At 39.5% G+C, this 17,799-nt stretch overlaps 1 pseudogene; it reads left to right on the top strand.

The window, feature by feature from the left end:
- The window catches only part of LOC127674525 (60S ribosomal protein L10-like), an 89,100-nt pseudogene extending 72,839 nt beyond the window's left edge, over positions 1-16,261 (top strand).
- The last annotated feature ends 1,538 nt before the right edge of the window (positions 16,262-17,799 follow it).

The raw sequence follows: 17,799 nt of genomic DNA, 5'->3' as shown, positions 1-17,799 counted from the left end.
CTATGTGATCATGGGTTAGGAACTTATTATCCACTGGATTCTCGTGGCCTCATCATCTTATGTACACAACTGAGGACAATGACTGCTGCTCCTCTAGAATCTGTCAGAAGCCAGTAGTTCAGCAGAGTGGAGTAGGGCCCCATGAGTCCTTCAATAATCCATGGCTTACTATCCACAGGCCCTGTCTTGAACAAGCCCAGTGTAGGGAACTGCAGATGCTGTGAGATCATACTAGTGATGGTTGTGTGCTACCCCGAAGACAGCATTTGTCAGCCCTTCTCTCTGTCTTCCAGCTCTTAACATTGTTTCTTCTTCTTCCATGATACTCCCCGGACCTTAGAGGGGTTGTATAAATGTCCTGTTCAGTGATTGATATTCACCTGCCATTTATTCTCAGCATTATTATATTTGTCACAATTTACTTTCTGGGCTATGTTCTCCCCAACATTTCAATATATATGTCATTTTACTTAGTCTTCACTTGCTTCGAAGTCCTGCCTTGTCTTTCCTTTCTCCATCTTAATGGCTTGCTTCCTTTCCATTAATAATTCTCCCTCTGCTTTTATAACATGTGTATTCTATTGCCCTATCTTGTTCTCCCTTTCATGTAGATCTTGTCCTCCCTTAATATGTAGAATTTTTCCTCTCTTAAGACACCTTTCTCCTCTCTCACCATATCTTTGCTACTTTCTCATCTCCTCCACAGAGTCCAAATATGAGAAGAAAAGCAGTAGCTGGCAGAATCTGGGTTATTTTGATTAGCACAATGGCCTCCAGTTATATGCATTTTCTTGCAAATATCACAATTTCATCTTTCTTCATAGCTTAATAAAATTTCATTGTACACATTGCATTTTCTTTATCCATTTATTGTTGAGGGTAATGTAGGCTGATTCCATTTCTTATATGTTGTGAGTACTGAAGAAGAAAGTATGTATTCATTGTGCAAATTTTTGATAGAGTTATTAAGATATTTTAAAGTATAGGGTCATGGCACCTGCAAATGGAGATACTCCTGAGTTTTACCTTTCTGTTTATATCTCTTTTATGTCTTTCTCTTGTATCATTACTCTAGCTAAAATCTTCCAACATTATGTTCAATGAGAATAGTGTGAGTGAAAGGGCAGCCTCATCTCATTCCTTATTTTAGAGGAAGTATTTTCAGTTATTCCCCATTTAACATAATAGGGCCATAGGATTTTCACATAAGGCCTCTATTACGATGAGATATGCTCTTTCTTTTTTAAGTTTCTTTGCAGATTTTTTTCAGGTGGGAGTTTAAACTTTATTAAATGCTTCTTCTACATCTATTGAACTGATCATGCATTTCCATTCTAAAGTCTGTTTATGTGCTGTATTACATTTATTGATTTGTGCATGTAGAACCAAGCTTATAACCTTAGAATATGATGAACCTACTGAGGGTATATGAGCTCCTTTTCTCATCTTATTGAGTGTGATTCTTATGAACTTTATTGGGATTTTTAATTTATGTTCATTGGGAAGATTTGTTCACACTTTTTTGTTGTGTTCTTTATATGTTCTATATTCTTTGTTTACATTCCAAATGATTTCCCCTTTCCCAGTCCCCCCCTCCATAAGCCTTCTTTTCTCCACCAATTCTCCAATCACCTCCCTCCTTTTTCTCTGTCCTGGTATTCCCCTACAATGCTAGATTAAGCCTTTCCAGGATCAGGACCCTCTCCTTACTTCTTCATGGGAGTCATTTGTTACGCTAATTGTGCCTAATTTATTCATGTTATGTAGATTTTCAACTTTTTTGATTTGGTTTTTTTGAGACAGGGTTTCTCTGTATAGCCCTGGTTGTCCTGGAACTCACCCTGTAGACCAGGCTGACCTTGAACTCAGAAATCCGCCTGCCTCTGCCTCCCAGAGTGCTGGGATTACAGGCGTGCACCACCACCGCCTGGCTCAACTTTCTTAAATATAAGTTTTCTAAGTATTTCCTTATGGTCTTCTGTATTTCATTGAAATCATCCTTTTCATCTTTAATTTTATTCAGATTGGCTGAGGTATTGCTAACCCAGTTTACCTTTTCAGTGAATCAATTTTGGTTTAAATAATTCTGCTTTATGTTTTGATCTCCACTTTGTTATTTTTCTTTATTATTTTCTTGCCTCATCTTGCTTTTGGATTTGAGTTACATCATTAGGTTATGTTCTAGAGATATGCATTTTTGTTTGTGTTAGCACACATGGTTATAAATTTTCCTTTTAAAATTTCCAGGGGGCTCCACCAGCTCAGAGGAGAAGGAGAGGGAGATGGGGGAAGAATTGTAGGAGAGGGTGACCCAGAGGCAGACAGTGTGTGGGATGTAAAATGAATAAGTAAAAAAACAAAGTTACATTAAACATCAATTGCCTTGGCTCTATTCCAAAGGTTCTGGTTTATGTTGTTTACTTATCTTTTCATTCTAGGAATTTTCAAAATTCTTCCCCAGTTTCCTCAACAATACACTGTTCAATCAAGATTGTATTAGAGATGCTTCTGTAATTTTTTTTTGCTATTTATTTCTAGTTTTATTGTAGCATAATTTAAAATACATAATTATTTCATTCTTTTGTATTTGTTAATGCTGAAGTTTTGTCTTGCTGTTTATTGTAATGCTAAGTGTGGGCCTCCAAGACCTAGAGTCTGCACATAGAACTGTGACCTTGCCCACAAGTTATTTCTGATTGGTAAATAAAGATGCCAACAGCCAATAGATAAACAGAAGTGTCCAGGTGAAACATAAGTAATAACTCGGGGCTATCAATAGGAAAGTAGATCCTAACAATATAGGGTAGATATATGCTCAGCTCTTGTGCTGTTTAAGGCTTATTGTAAACATAAAGGTTGTGTGTGTCTTTTATCCAGGAACTAAATGGTCAAAGGCAGGGTAGAAATCCCAGGTTGGAATTAAAAAAAATTCTACAACAGTTAAGACATCATTTGTGGTCTAGATGTCTTGTTGGCCTATTTTAGGAATGTTACTGTTAAGAAATCTGATTGTATTGTGTTATTTTTCATTGTAAGTGAGTTGGCATTTTACCCTTGGGTCCTATGTATAGAACTCTGGGCCATGTGAATGCCAATGAAGCACTTGACCATATCCCTAACCATCCCTAGCAGCTTTTAACATCATTTCTTTACTTTGTGTTTTTGACATCTGGCTGTAATATGCTGTGGGAAGGCTCTTCTCTGGTCATGTATATTTGGAGTTATAAAAGCCTTTGATATGGACATACATTTCTTTCTCTAAATGTGGGCAATTTTTGCTATAATTTATTTAAATAGATTCTCTATATTTTAATTTGGATCTCAGCTTGTAGATTCTTAGGTTTGGTCTCTTGATTATATCTTAGAATTCTTTGGAGTCATAGTCATTGTTTCTTTGTCTTATTTGGTATTTGAATATAATATTATTCAACTTTACCTTCTGAACTTGCCTGCGGATTCTCAACAGGTTCCTGAGGGGTGGAGTGAGGCCCCAGGGGGCAAGAGGCGCGAGAAATTGAGAAAAGACAGGATTCTGATCAAGTCTCATTTAATGCAGGTTCACATTAGCTGCTATATGGTAAAACATTTGGCAGCAAAAAGTACAACAGGATGTAGTAAGCAACCAGTAAAGAAAAACAACCTGACCTTCAAAGAGAATCTAATCCAAAGAATACGTCAGCACACTGTGTCTCATCAAGAGCTCAGGGTACAGTCAGCAGCAACAGTTCCAGACTGACTAGAACACTTCCTGTGACTAATGCCCCCACCTTGATCCCACTCAGGCCTGAGAAAGACATGTCTGACTCCAGTGGTCTCCTACATGTCCCCCTTCTGTAAAATAAAATAAAAGCCAATGGATGAGAGCCTGTCTTAGGTTTTCCAGTTCAAGCAGCTTCAGGTCATGTTCGTAGCCATTGTTGAATGAACATCCAGCAAAGGGATGCCTTCTGTCTTAGCTCAAAAACATGATGCCCCCTGTAAAGCTGACATCGAGGATTACCCATCATTGACTACTCATCAGCTAAGGCTAGATGCTGATAATGAACTTGTATAGGTTTAGATTGAATTCGATTAATCTGTTGTTTCAGAAAGTTCATCAGCTTATTGAATAAAACTGGACCAAGGGTCAATAGGATGATCAGACCTAACAATGGCCCAAGCAGAGATGGTAGAAGAGTAGTCAGCCATGGGGAAGTCCTGAACCAAGTCTGAAACCATCCTGCATCCCTTTCCTTCAACCTCTTACCAGCCTCTAATGCTTCATGCACTTTGGCTAGAGAATCTTCTATGATTCCAGTGTGATCAGCATAAAAACAACATTCTTCCTTTTGGGCAGCACATAAACCTCCTTGCTGCAAAAATATTAAATCTAAACCTTTTCTATTTTGAAGAACTACCTCAAATAAGGATGATATAGAATCTTTCATGAGAGACATAGCTACTTCTAAATTCTCTAAATCTTCATCTATGGCTACTCGTTATAATGCTTATTTTTCAGAACAAGGGAGGAAATACCAGTGCCAGCTCCAATGACTCCCAACCCCAACAAAACAGCCATAGTCACAGCAGTGACAGGTTCTCTGGTCTTTCTACTGAGGAGCAGGGTGTCATGGGGGCCCCAGGCATCTAAAAAGGCCTGACCAGGATAAACAATAATACGTGGAACAAGTTGCACTAGAACACAAAAAATCAAAGTTTTCAAAGAATCCAAAGAAACAGGGAGTAATGCCACTGTTGCAAGCCCACCAGAAATTTTCTGGTGGCACCAAATATATAGTAGTATTAAATACCCTATGGATGGCACAAAAATGACCATAAGCCATGGGTAACTGACCAATGCATAAACCAGTCCCCTAGACAAAAGGGTAACTTTTTTCACGAGATTGATGCCATCAACAAGCAGCCTGATCAGAAGTCAGTTTGATAGTTCCATTAGAGGGTACAGCTTCATAAAATGGGGGATCAGAGGAAAGGAAGAGCCAACAGTCTTTAGTAAAGTTAGGTTGAGAAAAATTCAATGCTGAAAAGGATCCACTGACAAGTTTAAATAATCCCTTACGGGAAGAGGCCAAAGGTGCCTGAGGGGTGACTGGGGTAGGATGCCTCACAGAAAATGGATGCAGTAAAGATGGAACAAGAAGTTCATTCAGACCAAGGCCCTGCATAGGTGGAACAGCCTTCTTGATCTGTCTAATTCTGAAAATACTACTAACATCATAACCTCCTGATATGTAGACTCGAATACCCCCCACAAAACCCCTTGACCAATTAACCCATTTTACCCCTGTCAGTGAATGAAATACCTAAGGTGGGATAGACAGTGTTGCTTCCTTTACAAGAACAGAGATTATTCATGGACACAAAGTGCTTATGTCTCATAGAGATGTCAGAATCTTGTCCCCTGAGATACATGGTAATCAAGTCTCCACCCTTAGCCTCCCAGTGGATGTGCCCAGAAGTTTCACATTCCTAAGATGCACAATAAAAAGAGTCACTAGAGTCACAAGAACTTTCAACAGAATCATGAGCAGGACATGTGTAAAAATGTTCTTTGGGTGACCAAGTCCATGTGACACAGCTAAACAAGACCTTCCCCTAGAGAGCGATTTCTGGAAACCAGGTTTCCAGGAGTAGTTGTTCTTGTCTCTGATGTAATATTTCTTCCCTTTCTATCTTCTATGATCCATGTCAGCTCCATTGGTTCATTCAGGTATGCAGACAGCCTCCACAACCATCTGGATCGTGACCATCAGCATGATGCTCTTCATCTGAAAACACATAAAATATATTTTCTCAGGGACTCAGCCCTGGATCAATTATTTATTTGTTTCACCAATCTTTCCGGTAGCCATCTGGCAGAGTTAGCTTGATGATCAAAAATACAAGCAGATCCTCCACCCCATATGAGAACAGGGGAGGGTCCATTCCAAACTCCAGACAATGGGTCCTTTCATATGACCTTTGCATACGTAGATTTAGAATCTGCATGCCAAAAAATGATCTGCTGCAGATTTACCATCCTTGTCCACATTTAAAAAATTCAAAATGAAAAGAAAATGGTGAAGTATGTTTTGAGGTCTTCCTCAGCAGTACCATTCCCCCCTTTTAATTTCATAAAAAGATTTTAAAATGCCATTGGCTCTTTCCACGAGACCTTGGCCTGCTTTTAAAGTTATCTGTAATTTACTACAAAAGCTCTTTAAACTACGAGAGCAATGAGCAGGTACATTATCAGTCTTTTTTTTTTTAATTTTTATTGTTTTTATTCAATATATTTTTTATTTATATTTCAAATGATTTCCCCTTTCCTTGTGAAAGACCCATAAGTCCTCTTCCCTTCCCCTGTTCCCCCATCCACCACTTCCCACTTCCCTGTTCTGGTATTGCCCTATACTGCTGCACTGAGCCATTCCAGAACCAGGGGCCACTCCTCCGTTCTTGTATAGCATTTGATATGTGGATTATGTCTTGGGTAATCCAATTTTCTAGGTTAATATCCACTTATTAGTGAGTGCATACCATGATTGATCTTTTGAGACTGGGTTACCTCACTTAGTATGATGTTCTCCAGCTCCATCCATTTGCCTAAGAATTTCATGAATTCATTGTTTCTAATGGCTGAATAGTACTCCATTCTGTAAATATACCACAATTTTTGTATCCATTCCTCCATTGAGGGACACTTGGGTTCTTTCCAGCTTCTGGCTATTATAAATAGGGCTGCTATGAACATAGTGGAGCATGTGTCCTTATTACATGCTGGGGAATCCTCTGGGTATATGCCCAGGAGGGGTATAGAAGGGTCCTCGGGAAGTATCATTGCCAGTCTTCTGAGGAACAGCCAGACTGATTTCCAGAGTGGTTGTACCAATTTGCAAGCCCACCAGCAGTGGAGGAGTGTTCCTCTTTCTCCACATCCTCACCAACACCAGCTGTCTCCTGAGATTTTAATCTTAGCCATTCTGACTGGTGTGAGATGAAATCTCAGGGTTGTTTTGATTTGCATTTCCCTAATGACTAATGATGTTGAACATTTTTTAAGATGCTTCTCAGCCATCCAAAGTTCTTCAGGTGAAAATTCTTTGTATAGCTCTGTACACCATTTTTAATAGGGTTATTTGGTTTTCTGGGGTCTAACTTCTTGAGTTCTTTGTATATATTGGATATTAGCCCTCTATCTGATGTAGGGTTGGTGAAGATCTTTTCCTAATTTGTTGGTTGCCAATTTGTCCTTCTGGTGATGTCCTTTGCCTTGCAGAAACTTTGTAATTTTATGAGGTCCCATTTGTCAATTTTTGATCTTAGAACATAAGCTATTAGTGTACTGTTCAGAAAATTTCCTCCTGTACCGATGTCCTCAAGGGTCTTCCCCAGTTTCTTTTCTATTAGTTTCAGTGTGTCTGGCTTTACATGGAGGTCCTTGATTCACTTGGACTTGAGCTTAGTACAAGGAGATAAGGATGGATCAATTCACATTCTCCTGCATGCTGACCTCCAGTTGAACCAGCACCATTTGTTAAAAAGGCTATCTTTTTTCCACTGGATGTTTTCAGCTCCTTTGTCAAAGATCAAGTGACCATAGGTGTGTGGGTTCATTTCTGGGTCTTCAATCCTATTCCATTGATCTGCTTGCCTGTCACTGTACCAATACCATGCAATTTTTAACATTATTGCTCTGTAGTATTGCTTGAGGTCAGGGATACTGATTCCCCCAGAATTTCTTTGGTGGTGAGAATAGTTTTAGCTATCCTGGGTTTTTTTTATTCCAGATGAATTTGAGAATTGTTCTTTCTAACTCTATGAAGAACTGAGTTGGGATTTTGATGGGTATTGTGTAGAATCTGTAGATTGCTTTTGGCAAGATGGACCTTTTAACTATATTAATCCTGCCAATCCATAACCATGGCAGATTTTTTCATTTTCTGGGGTCTTCTTCCATTTCCTTGTTCAGAGACTTGAAGTTCTTGTCATACAGATCTTTCACTTGTTTGGTCAGAGTCACACCAAGGTACTTTATATTGTTTGTGGCTATTGTGAAGGGCTTCATTTCCCTAATTTCTTTCTCAGCCTGCTTATCCTTTGAGTATAGGAAGGCTACTGATTTGCTTGAGTTGATTGTATAACCTGCTACTTTGCTGAAGCTGTTTATCAGCTGTAGGAGTTCTCTGGTGGAGTTTTTGGTTCACTTAAGTATACTATCATATCATCTGCAAATAGTGATAGTTTGACTTCTTCCTTTCCAATTTGTATCCCTTTGACCTCCTTATGTTGTTTAATTGCCCTAGCTAGTACCTCAAGTACTATATTGAAAAGATAAAGAGAAAGGGGCAGCCTTGTCTAGTCTCTGATTTTAGTGGGATTGCTTCAAGTTTCTCTCCATTTAGTTTGATGCTGGCTACCAGTTTGCTGTATATTGCTCTTAGTATGTTTAGGTATGGGCCTTGAATTCCTGTTCTTTCCAAGACTTTAAGCATGAAAAGATGCTGAATTTTGTCGAATGATTTTTCAGCATCCAATGAAATGACCATGTGGTTTTTTTTTTTTTTACTTTCAGTTTGTTTATGTAGTGGATTGCATTGATGGATTTCCTTATATTGAACCATCCCTGCATCCCTGGGATGAAGCCTACTTGATCATGGTGAACGATCCATTTGATGAATTCTTGGATTCGGTTGGCAAGAATTTTATTGAGTATTTTTTTGCATCGATGTTCATAAGGGAAATTGGTCTGAAATTCTCTTTCTTTGTTGGATCTTTGTGTGGTTTTTGTATTAGCGTAATTGTGGCTTTGTAGAACAAACTGGGTAGTGTACCTTCTGTTTCTATTTTGTGGAATAGTTTAAAGAGTATTGGTGTTAGGTCTTCTTTGAAGGTCTGATACAATTCTGCACTGAAACCATCTGATCCTGTGCTGTTTTTGGTTGGAAAACTTTCTATCACCTATTTATTTAGGGGTTATGGGTCTGTTTAGATGATCTATTTGATCCTGATTTAATTTTGGTATTTGGTATCTGTCTAGGAATTTGTCCATTTCCTCCAGATTCTCCAGTTGTGTTGAGTATAGGCTTTTGTAGTAGGATCTGATGATTTTTTGAATTTCCTCAGTTTCTGTTGTTATATCCACCTTTTCATTTCTAATTTTGTTAATTTGGATACTGTCTCTGTGCCCTTTGGTCAGTCTGGCTAAGGGTTTATCTATCTTGTTGATTTTCTCAAAGAACCATCTCCTGGTTTTGTTTATTTTTTGTATGGTTTCCACTTGATTGATTTCAGCCCTGAGTTTGATGATTTTCTGTCTTCTACTTCTCCTGGGTGAATTAGCTTCTTTTTGTTCTAGAGCTTTCACATGTGCAGTTAAGCTGCTAGTGTATGCTCTCTCCATTTTCTTTTTGGAGGCACTCAGGGCTATGAGTTTTCCTCTTAGCACTGCTTTCATTGTGTCCCATACCCATAGATTTGGGTATGTTGTGCCTTCATTTTTGTTAAATTCTAATAAGTCTTTGATTTCTTTTTTTATTTCTTCTTTGGCCAAGTTATCATTGAGTATTGTTCAGCCTCCATGTGTATGTGGGCTTTCTGTTGTTTTTGTTGGTATTGAAGAGCACTCTTACTCCATAGTGATCTTATAGGAAGCATGGAATTAGTTCGATCTTCTTATATTTGTTGAGGTCTGTCTTGTGACCAATTATATGATCAATTTTGGAGAAGGTACCATGAGGTGCCAAGAAAAAGGTATATTCTTTTGCTTTATGATGACATGTTACACAATATATGTTAAATCCAATTGGTCCAAAGATTCAATTAGTTTCACTGTGCCCATATTTAGTTTCTGTTTTTCTTATCTTTCATTGAGGAGAGAGGAGTGTTGATGTCACCCACAATTATTGTGTTAGGTGCAATGTGTGCTTTGAGCTTTAGTAAAGTTTCTTTTACAAATGAGAGTGCCCTTGCATTTGGAGCATAGATGTTCAGAATGGAGAGTTCTTCTTGGTGGATTTTTTCTTTGATCAGCAAGAAGTGTCCTTCGGTGTCTCTTTTGATGACTTTAGGTTGAAAGTCAATTTTATCTGATATTAGAATGGCTACTCCGGCTTGTTTCCTGAGACCATTTGCTTGTAAAATTGTCTTCCAGACTTTTACTCTAAGGTAGTGTTTGTCTTTGACACCTAGGTGTGTTTCCTGTATGCAGCAAAACCTAGGCTCCTGTTTATCTATCTAGTCTTTTAGTCTATGTCTTTTTATTGGGGGAATTGAGCCCATTGATGTTAAGAGATATTAAGGAATACTGATTATTGCTTCCTGTCATTTTTGATGTTATTTTTATATTTGAGTGGTTATCTTCTTTTGGGTTTGATAAAAGAAGGTTACTATCTTGCTTTTTCCAGGGTGTAGTTTCCCTCTTTGTATTGGAGTTTTCCTCCTGTTATTCTTTGTAGGGCTAGGTTTGTGGAAAGATATTGTGTAAATTTGGTTTTGTCATGGAATATCTTGGTTTCTCCATCTATGGTGATTGAGAGTTTTGCTGGGTGTAGTAGTCTTGGCTGACAGTTGTGTTCTCTTAGAGTTTGGATGAGATCTTCCCAGGATCTTCTAGCTTTCATGGTCTCTGTTGAGAAGTCTGGTGTAATTCTGATAGGTCTTCCTTTATATGTTACTTGGCCTTTTTCTCTTAATGCCTTTAATATTCTTTCTTTGTTTAGTACATTTGGGGTTTTGATTATTATGTGATGGGAGGTATTTCTCTGTTCTGGTCCAGTCTGTTTGGAATTCTGTTGGCTTCTTGTATATTCATGGGCATCTCTCTCTTTAGGTTAGGGAAGTTTTCTTCCATAATTTCGTTGAAGATATTTGCTGGCCTTTTCAGTTGTAAATCTTCACTCTCATCTATACCTATTATCCTTAAGTTTGGTCTTCTCATTGTGTCCTGAATTTCCTGGATGTTTTTGGTTACAAGCTTTTTGCATTTTGCATTTTCTTTGACTGTTGAGTCAATGGTTTCTATGGTATCTTCGGCATCTGAGATTCTTTATTCTATCTCTTGTATTCTGTTGTTGATATTTGCATCTATGGTCCCTGATTTCTTCCCAAGGTTTTCTATCTCCAAAGTTGTCTTCCTTTGTGATTTCTTAGTTGTTTCTACTTCTGTTTTAAGATCCAGGATGGTTTTGCTCAGTTCCTTCATTTGTTTGTTCGTATTTTCTTTTAATTCTTTAAGAGATTTTTGTGTTTCCTCTTTCATGACTTCTGCCTGTTGACTCAATTTCTCTTGCATTTTTTAAAGTGATTTTTGCATTTCCTCTTTATTGGCTTCTATCTGTTGATCCATATTCTCAACTTCTTTAAGTGATTTTTGTGTTTCCATTGTAAGGGCTTCTAACTTATTCATGTTCCCCTGTATTTCTTTAAGAGCTTTATTTATGTCCTTTTTGTGCTCCTTTAGAAGCAGCATGACCAGTGATTTTAAATCCAAATCTTGTTTTTCTGGTGTGTTGGGATAGCCAGGGTTTGCTGTTGTTGGAGAATTGGGTTCAGACCCTGTCATATTGCCTAGATTTCTGTTGGTAACATTCCTACCTTTGCCTTTTCCCATCTTGTTATCTCTGCTGTTAGTTGATCTTGATGTCACTGGCTGGTGTTTGAACCTCCTGCGTGTCTGTAAGGCTATTTCAGCATGTCTGGATGACTTGGTTTCCCCTGGCACAGATTGCTGGTGTGCTGCCCTCCTCTTGGGTGCCCTTGAGGCCCTAATGTGACCTGCCCCACGTTGTCTCTGTGAACCTGGTGTTGCCCATTTGCTCTTTCAGGGGGTGATGATGGTGGATGCTGTGCAGACCTTTTCCAAGTGTTGATCCCTCTGCAGGGCAAAAGATCCCCCAACTGGGTTGGTGCACAAATGGCCCACCACGCTGCCCAGACCCTGAGTCCAGGTAAAAGCCTGATGGGCTTAGGCCTGAGTGATGTTAGCCTCAGGCTATGTCTGCTTACTGGTTCTGTCAGGCAGCCAAGATGGCAAGGTGCACCCCTGGAACTGCTGGGCAGTCTGCAGGACAAAGGACCCCTGACCAGGTTGGAGTACAGACGGCCCACCGAGCTGCCCAGAGCCTGGGTGCAGGCAAAAGCATGCCAGGCTTAGACCCAAGCGATGTTAGCCTCGGACTATGTCTGCATACCCACCACTGTCATATCTCTCTGGCGTCTGGGATCCAAGATGGAAGAGCCGCATTATTAGTCTTAATACAAGAAGGTAGACTTATTATGGAAAAATAATATAAGAAATGTGCTATGCTATTATTCATTGCCTCTCCTGTATGTAGGGAGGCCAAAACAAATCTACTAAAGGTATCCACACAGACATGAACAAATTTTAATTGTTCAAATTCAGGAACATGAGTAGCATCCACTTGCCATAAAGCATTGGGTATCAGTCCTTGAGGGTTAGCTCCTAAATGAGGAACAGGTAACAAATTAGCACAATTTGTGCGTTAACAATTTGTCGACTCTGATCTAATTTGAGTTAATCCAAATTGAAACTGTAATGCTCTAGAATTTAAATGATGTAATATATGAGCTTCTTGAGCTTCCTGTAATTTAACAAAGAAAGCATTTCTAGTGGCAGCATCTGCTTTAGCATTGCCAAGAGATAAGGCACCTGGGAGATTAGTCCCAAGAAAAGATGTCCCTAAGATGTCCCAAGAAAAACTTTTTGGTACATGCTCTAATTGCATCCACACACTGCAACAATCTAGGAAAAGCTGGATTATCAGGCTTGAAATTGCCTAAAGTCTCCAAAAAGGGAACAGAATGAACTATATAATGAGAATCAAAATAGATATTAACAGTGGTATCAGCAAACTGTTTCAAAACTTCCAACACTGCATAGAGCTCAGTTATTTGAGCAGAAGATATAGGAACATCTAAAATAATAGTATTATCTTTATAATGATATACAGCTTTGCCATTAGCAGAGACTTCAGTAAATGTTGTCAAAGCATTTTCCAAAGGAGAATAGTAAGTGATATGAGGAAATAAAAAGAAATGCTCACTAACAAATTGAATTAATTTATCTGGAGGGTAATGACTATCAATATCACCATAAAATCTGATACAAGATAACAACCATTGCTGATCATTAGGTATAAGCCATTGTACTTGTTCTCTATTAAAGGGTAAAATGATTTTTGCTGGTTCTTTGCCAAAGTATTTTACACTATCAGTTCTGCCCATAATAATAAGGTCAGCAACTGATAAATAATAGGTATAAATGACTCTCTTAGGTGAAGAAGGTAGATAAGCCTGTACTGGCTGGTTTTATGTGTCAACTTGACACAGGCTGGAGTTATCACAGAGAAAAGAGCTTCAGTTGGGGAAGTGCCTCCATGAGATCCAGCTGTGGGGCATTTTCTCAATTAGTGATCAAGGTGGGAGGGCCCCTTGTGGGTGGTACCATCTCTGGGCTGGTAATCCTGGGTTCTATAAGAAAGCAGGCTGAGCAAGCCAGGGGAAGCAAGCCAGTAAAAAGCATCTCTCCAAGGCCTCTGCATCAGCTCCTGCTTCCAACCCTGCTTGAGTTCCAGTCCTGACTTCCTTTAGTGATGAACAGCAATGCAGAAGTGTAAGCTGAATAAATCCTTTCCTCCCCAACTTGCTTCTTGGTCATGATGTTTGTGCAGGAATAGAAACCCCGACTAAGACAAATTGGTACCAGCGTAGTGGGGTATTCCTGTGACAACCTGACCATGTTTTGGGGAGGACTGTAGAAGGACTTTGGAACCTTGAGCTAGATGATCCATTTGGTGGTAAGAGCTCTGTGGAATGTTCTGTAGGAGCTTGGAAGATAATGTTGAGAACATTGCAGAAGATGGAGGCCTGACTTGTAAAATTTCAGAGGGAAGATTAAAGACTCTTATCAGGGCCATGTTTTGATTGTGAAGATTCTGTGGTTTTGGTTAGCTGGGGCTGAAGAATCAGCTGTGATTAACAAGATACCAGAACCACTAAATTAAACCTTTGTGTTACTGGAACTATTGATGCTGGTTAGCTGGAGCTAAGAAATTAGCGGTGATTAAGAAGAGACCAGCAACACTGAGGTGAAATCTTCTGGGAAGTGTTTTCTGAGAGCACAGAGAGTGTGTTCCAGAGATAATCACAGTTATATTTTGTGCTGTGGCTGGACTTGGTACTGTGTAAGAATCACCCAGATGGTACTAGTTTTTAAGGCATGAAGGGGTCATGAAGAGCAGCTGAGGCTCTTGGCACAGTGAGAGGCCACTGGTGAAGGTACAGCCTCAGTTGCAATTGATGGCCCAGGATTTGAAGGGGTCATGCATAGGAGCAGAGGCTTGTCACCATGAAGAGAGCCTATGAGAGGCTATTGGTGAAGCCTAATTACAGTAGAAGATAGCAGTGTTTTGGAGATGCCAGTGCCATGAGATGACCACCAAGAACAGCAGCAGCAGTGGAGTACAGGCAGCTGGAGCCTAGAAGACAAGCTGTGTGCTACAAAGGGCAGAGTTGGAGAAGTGACCCAAGCCTTTGGAGGAGCCCGGAAGATTGTGAGTTGGATCCCAGACATTGAATCATTGAAGTTTGAGTTTTGCTTTTGGTTGTGACTGTGCCCTGATATGTTTCCCTCTTGAAGGAAGAAAGTATTTTAGTGGATCCCACAGTTCAGAGACTGAATTTTAAAAGACTTTGAATTTTAAAGATACTGGACATTTTAAAGGGATTGAACTTTTAATACATAAAGACTGTGGGACTTTTAAAGTAATTTAGATCTTGGGGATGAATAAGAAAGTAAGGGTTGAGGCTTAATAGTGATGTGTTTGTGTGTCAAGTTGACAAGGGGTCAATTGTACTGGCTGGTTTTGTGTGTCAACTTGACACAGGCTGGACTTATCACAGAGAAAGGAGCTTCAGTTGGGGAAGTGCCTCCATGAGATCCAGCTGTGGGGCATTTTCTCAATTGGTCCCCTTGTGGGTGATACTACCTCTGGGCTGGTATTCTTGGGTTCTATAAGAGAGCAGGCTAAGCAAGCCAGTAAGGAACATCTCTCCATGGCCTCTGCATCAGCTCCTGCTTCCAACCTTGCTTGAGTTCCAGTCCTGACTTCCTTTTGTGATGAACAGCAATGCAGAAGTGTAAGCTGAATAAACCCTTTCCTCCCCAATTTGCTTCTTGGTCATGATGTTCTATGCAAGAATAGAAACCCCAACTAAGACAAAGCCATAGCAAAGGTCTCTCCTGCCATAAGAATTCTGTGGGTAAGATTTATGTCTTGCAAATAATATGATGGGGAGGTCATAATTGACATATTTGACTTGTTGATTTTGAATAGCTTGATTTACTAACTCTAAAGCCTGCTTAGCTTCTGTGGTCAGAGTTCTAAGAGATAAAGGACCAGAATCACCTTTTAGAATGTCAAATAAAGGCCATGTGGTGGTGGCCCACGCCTTTAATCCCAGCACTTGGGAGGTAGAGGCAGGTGGATTTCTGAGTTTAAGGCCAGCCTAGTCTACAGAGTGAGTTCCCTCTCTCTGTAGAAGAGAAACCCTGACTCAGAAAAAACAAACCAAAAGAAGAAGAAGAAGAAGAAGAAGAAGAAGAAGAAGAAGAAGAAGAAGAAGAAGAAGAAGAAGAAGAAGAAGAAGAAGAAAAGAAAAAAGAAAAGAATGTCAAATAAAGACTGTAACTGTCCTGTAGATAATTTTATGTAAGATCTCAACCAATTAATGTTCCCTAACAACTTTTGAAAGTCATTTAGAGTATGTAAATGCTCAGTTCTAATCTTAACTTTAAGAGTACGCATATCTTGAGGAAAAAGCTGAAAACCTAAATATGAATAAGGACATTGTAACTGAATTTTTTCTTGAGCAACTACTAACCCAAATTTGGCTAAATGAAATTTCAGGTCCTTAAAACATGTTTGTAGATTATCATAATTAGGATGAGCTATTAATATGTCATCCATAAAATGAACTATATATGCATCTATCCATTTTTCACTAACTGGTTGAATAGCAGCCGCAACAAATTTTTGACAGAGAGTAGAACTGTTAGCCATCCCTTGAGACAATACTTTCCATTGAAATCTCTGCATAGGTTCTTTAAAATTTATAGCAGGTAAAGAAAAGGCAAATCTCTTCTTATCCTCTTCAGTGAGGGGAATAGTAAAGAAGCAATCTTTTAAATCTATAATAATTTTGTGAAAATTTTCAGGAACTGCAACAGGTGTGGGCAACCCTGGCTGAAAAGGACCCATGAGAACCATCAGGCTATTCACAGTGTGAAGATCCTGAAGAAATCTCCATTTACCAGACTTTTTCTTAATGACAAAAATCGGTGTATTTTAGAGGGAGTTACTGACTTCAAGATAACCAGCTGCCAATTATTCCTGCACTAACATATGAGCAGCTTCTAGGTTTTCTTCAGTTAGGGGCCACTGATCAATCCACATTGCATTGTCAGTTTTCCAAGTTATAGAATCAGCATGGAGTACAGGAATGTCAGTGGTCCCCAGAATGAATATCAATTTGACCTGAAGAAAAAATAGACTCAGTAATCCCTTTCTGCTCCTTGCCAAGTCCTTTTCCAGGAACAAATGCTGTTTTAAGCATCTGAGCTGTAACTACATCATTGGGACTTTTCATAATAATACCCAGTTGAGATAACAGATCTCTTCCCCAAAGATTAATGGGCAGCCCATCCAGTACATATGGTTGAATGGATCCCTGATTTCCCTCAGCATCCATGCATACCAATAACTCTGCACTCTGATGAGGATTTTGACTCTGATCAATACCTTTAAGGTGAGTAATAGTTGGTGGCAAAGGCCAAGAAGAGGGCCATTCAGATCCCTTTATTACTGTAACATCAGCTCCAGTGTCAATGAGCCCAGAAAATCTTCCATTAATCCAGATATTTAGTAGAGGCTTTTCCAATCCAATTTGAGTAACCCAATAAACATCTGAGGATTTAAATCCTCCACGGCTTCGGGTGGGATTAACATTTTTATGTTCTGAGGGTAGTAAAGGCAACAGTAATAACTGTGCAACCTGCTGACCAGCATTAATAGTTATTATGTCTTTAGTAACAGTGGATATAATTTTAATTTCCCTTCATAGCCTTGATCAATGACTCCAGGAAACACCTGCAATCCCTTCATGGTAGAATTACTTTTACCTAAAATAAAACCAAAACCTCCTTCTTTTAAAGGACCAAAGATTCCTGTAGACAAAGCCTGAGGTCCCATTTCTGGGGTTAGTACTGAGTAGGAGGAGGCACAGAGGTCCAATCCTGCACTTCCTGGGGTTGCTCTTTTGAGGTCACAAATGGATTTCTCTTCAGAGTGGCCTTGCAAACTTGCTAGGTAGGATTCAGGGCCTGGGGCTGGCCCCTGATCCCATTTCCCTGAGGCACTAAAGGAGTGCCTTTATCATCTCAGAGTGACATCCATTTCTCCAGTGATTGCCACAGTGGCACCTAGGACAAAGCCCAGGCGCATGTGGCCCTTTCTGAATATTATTGCTTCCTGGACAATTTCGAGCAAAATGTCCTTCAAGGCCACATTTAAACCACCCTTTACCTGACTTCTTTTGTTTGTGTTCAAACCACTCATGGATAGTCATATCCTTGAGAGCAGCTGCTCCAGCAATGTCCTGATGGAAAGATGGACCAATGTCTGCACAGAGGCAAATGTATCCACTGAGATCAGGTTTTATTTTTTTAATGATAAGGCCTAATAGTTGCTTGACAGGCTGCATTAGCATTCTCAAAAGCCTATTGTTTGATATAATCTATAC

Source organism: Apodemus sylvaticus, chromosome X (genome assembly GCF_947179515.1).
Source record: "Apodemus sylvaticus chromosome X, mApoSyl1.1, whole genome shotgun sequence".
NCBI classification, from domain to species: Eukaryota; Metazoa; Chordata; class Mammalia; order Rodentia; family Muridae; genus Apodemus; species Apodemus sylvaticus.
The sequence above is the reverse complement of the archived record's forward strand: the minus strand, read 5'-3'. Positions and strand labels throughout refer to the sequence as shown.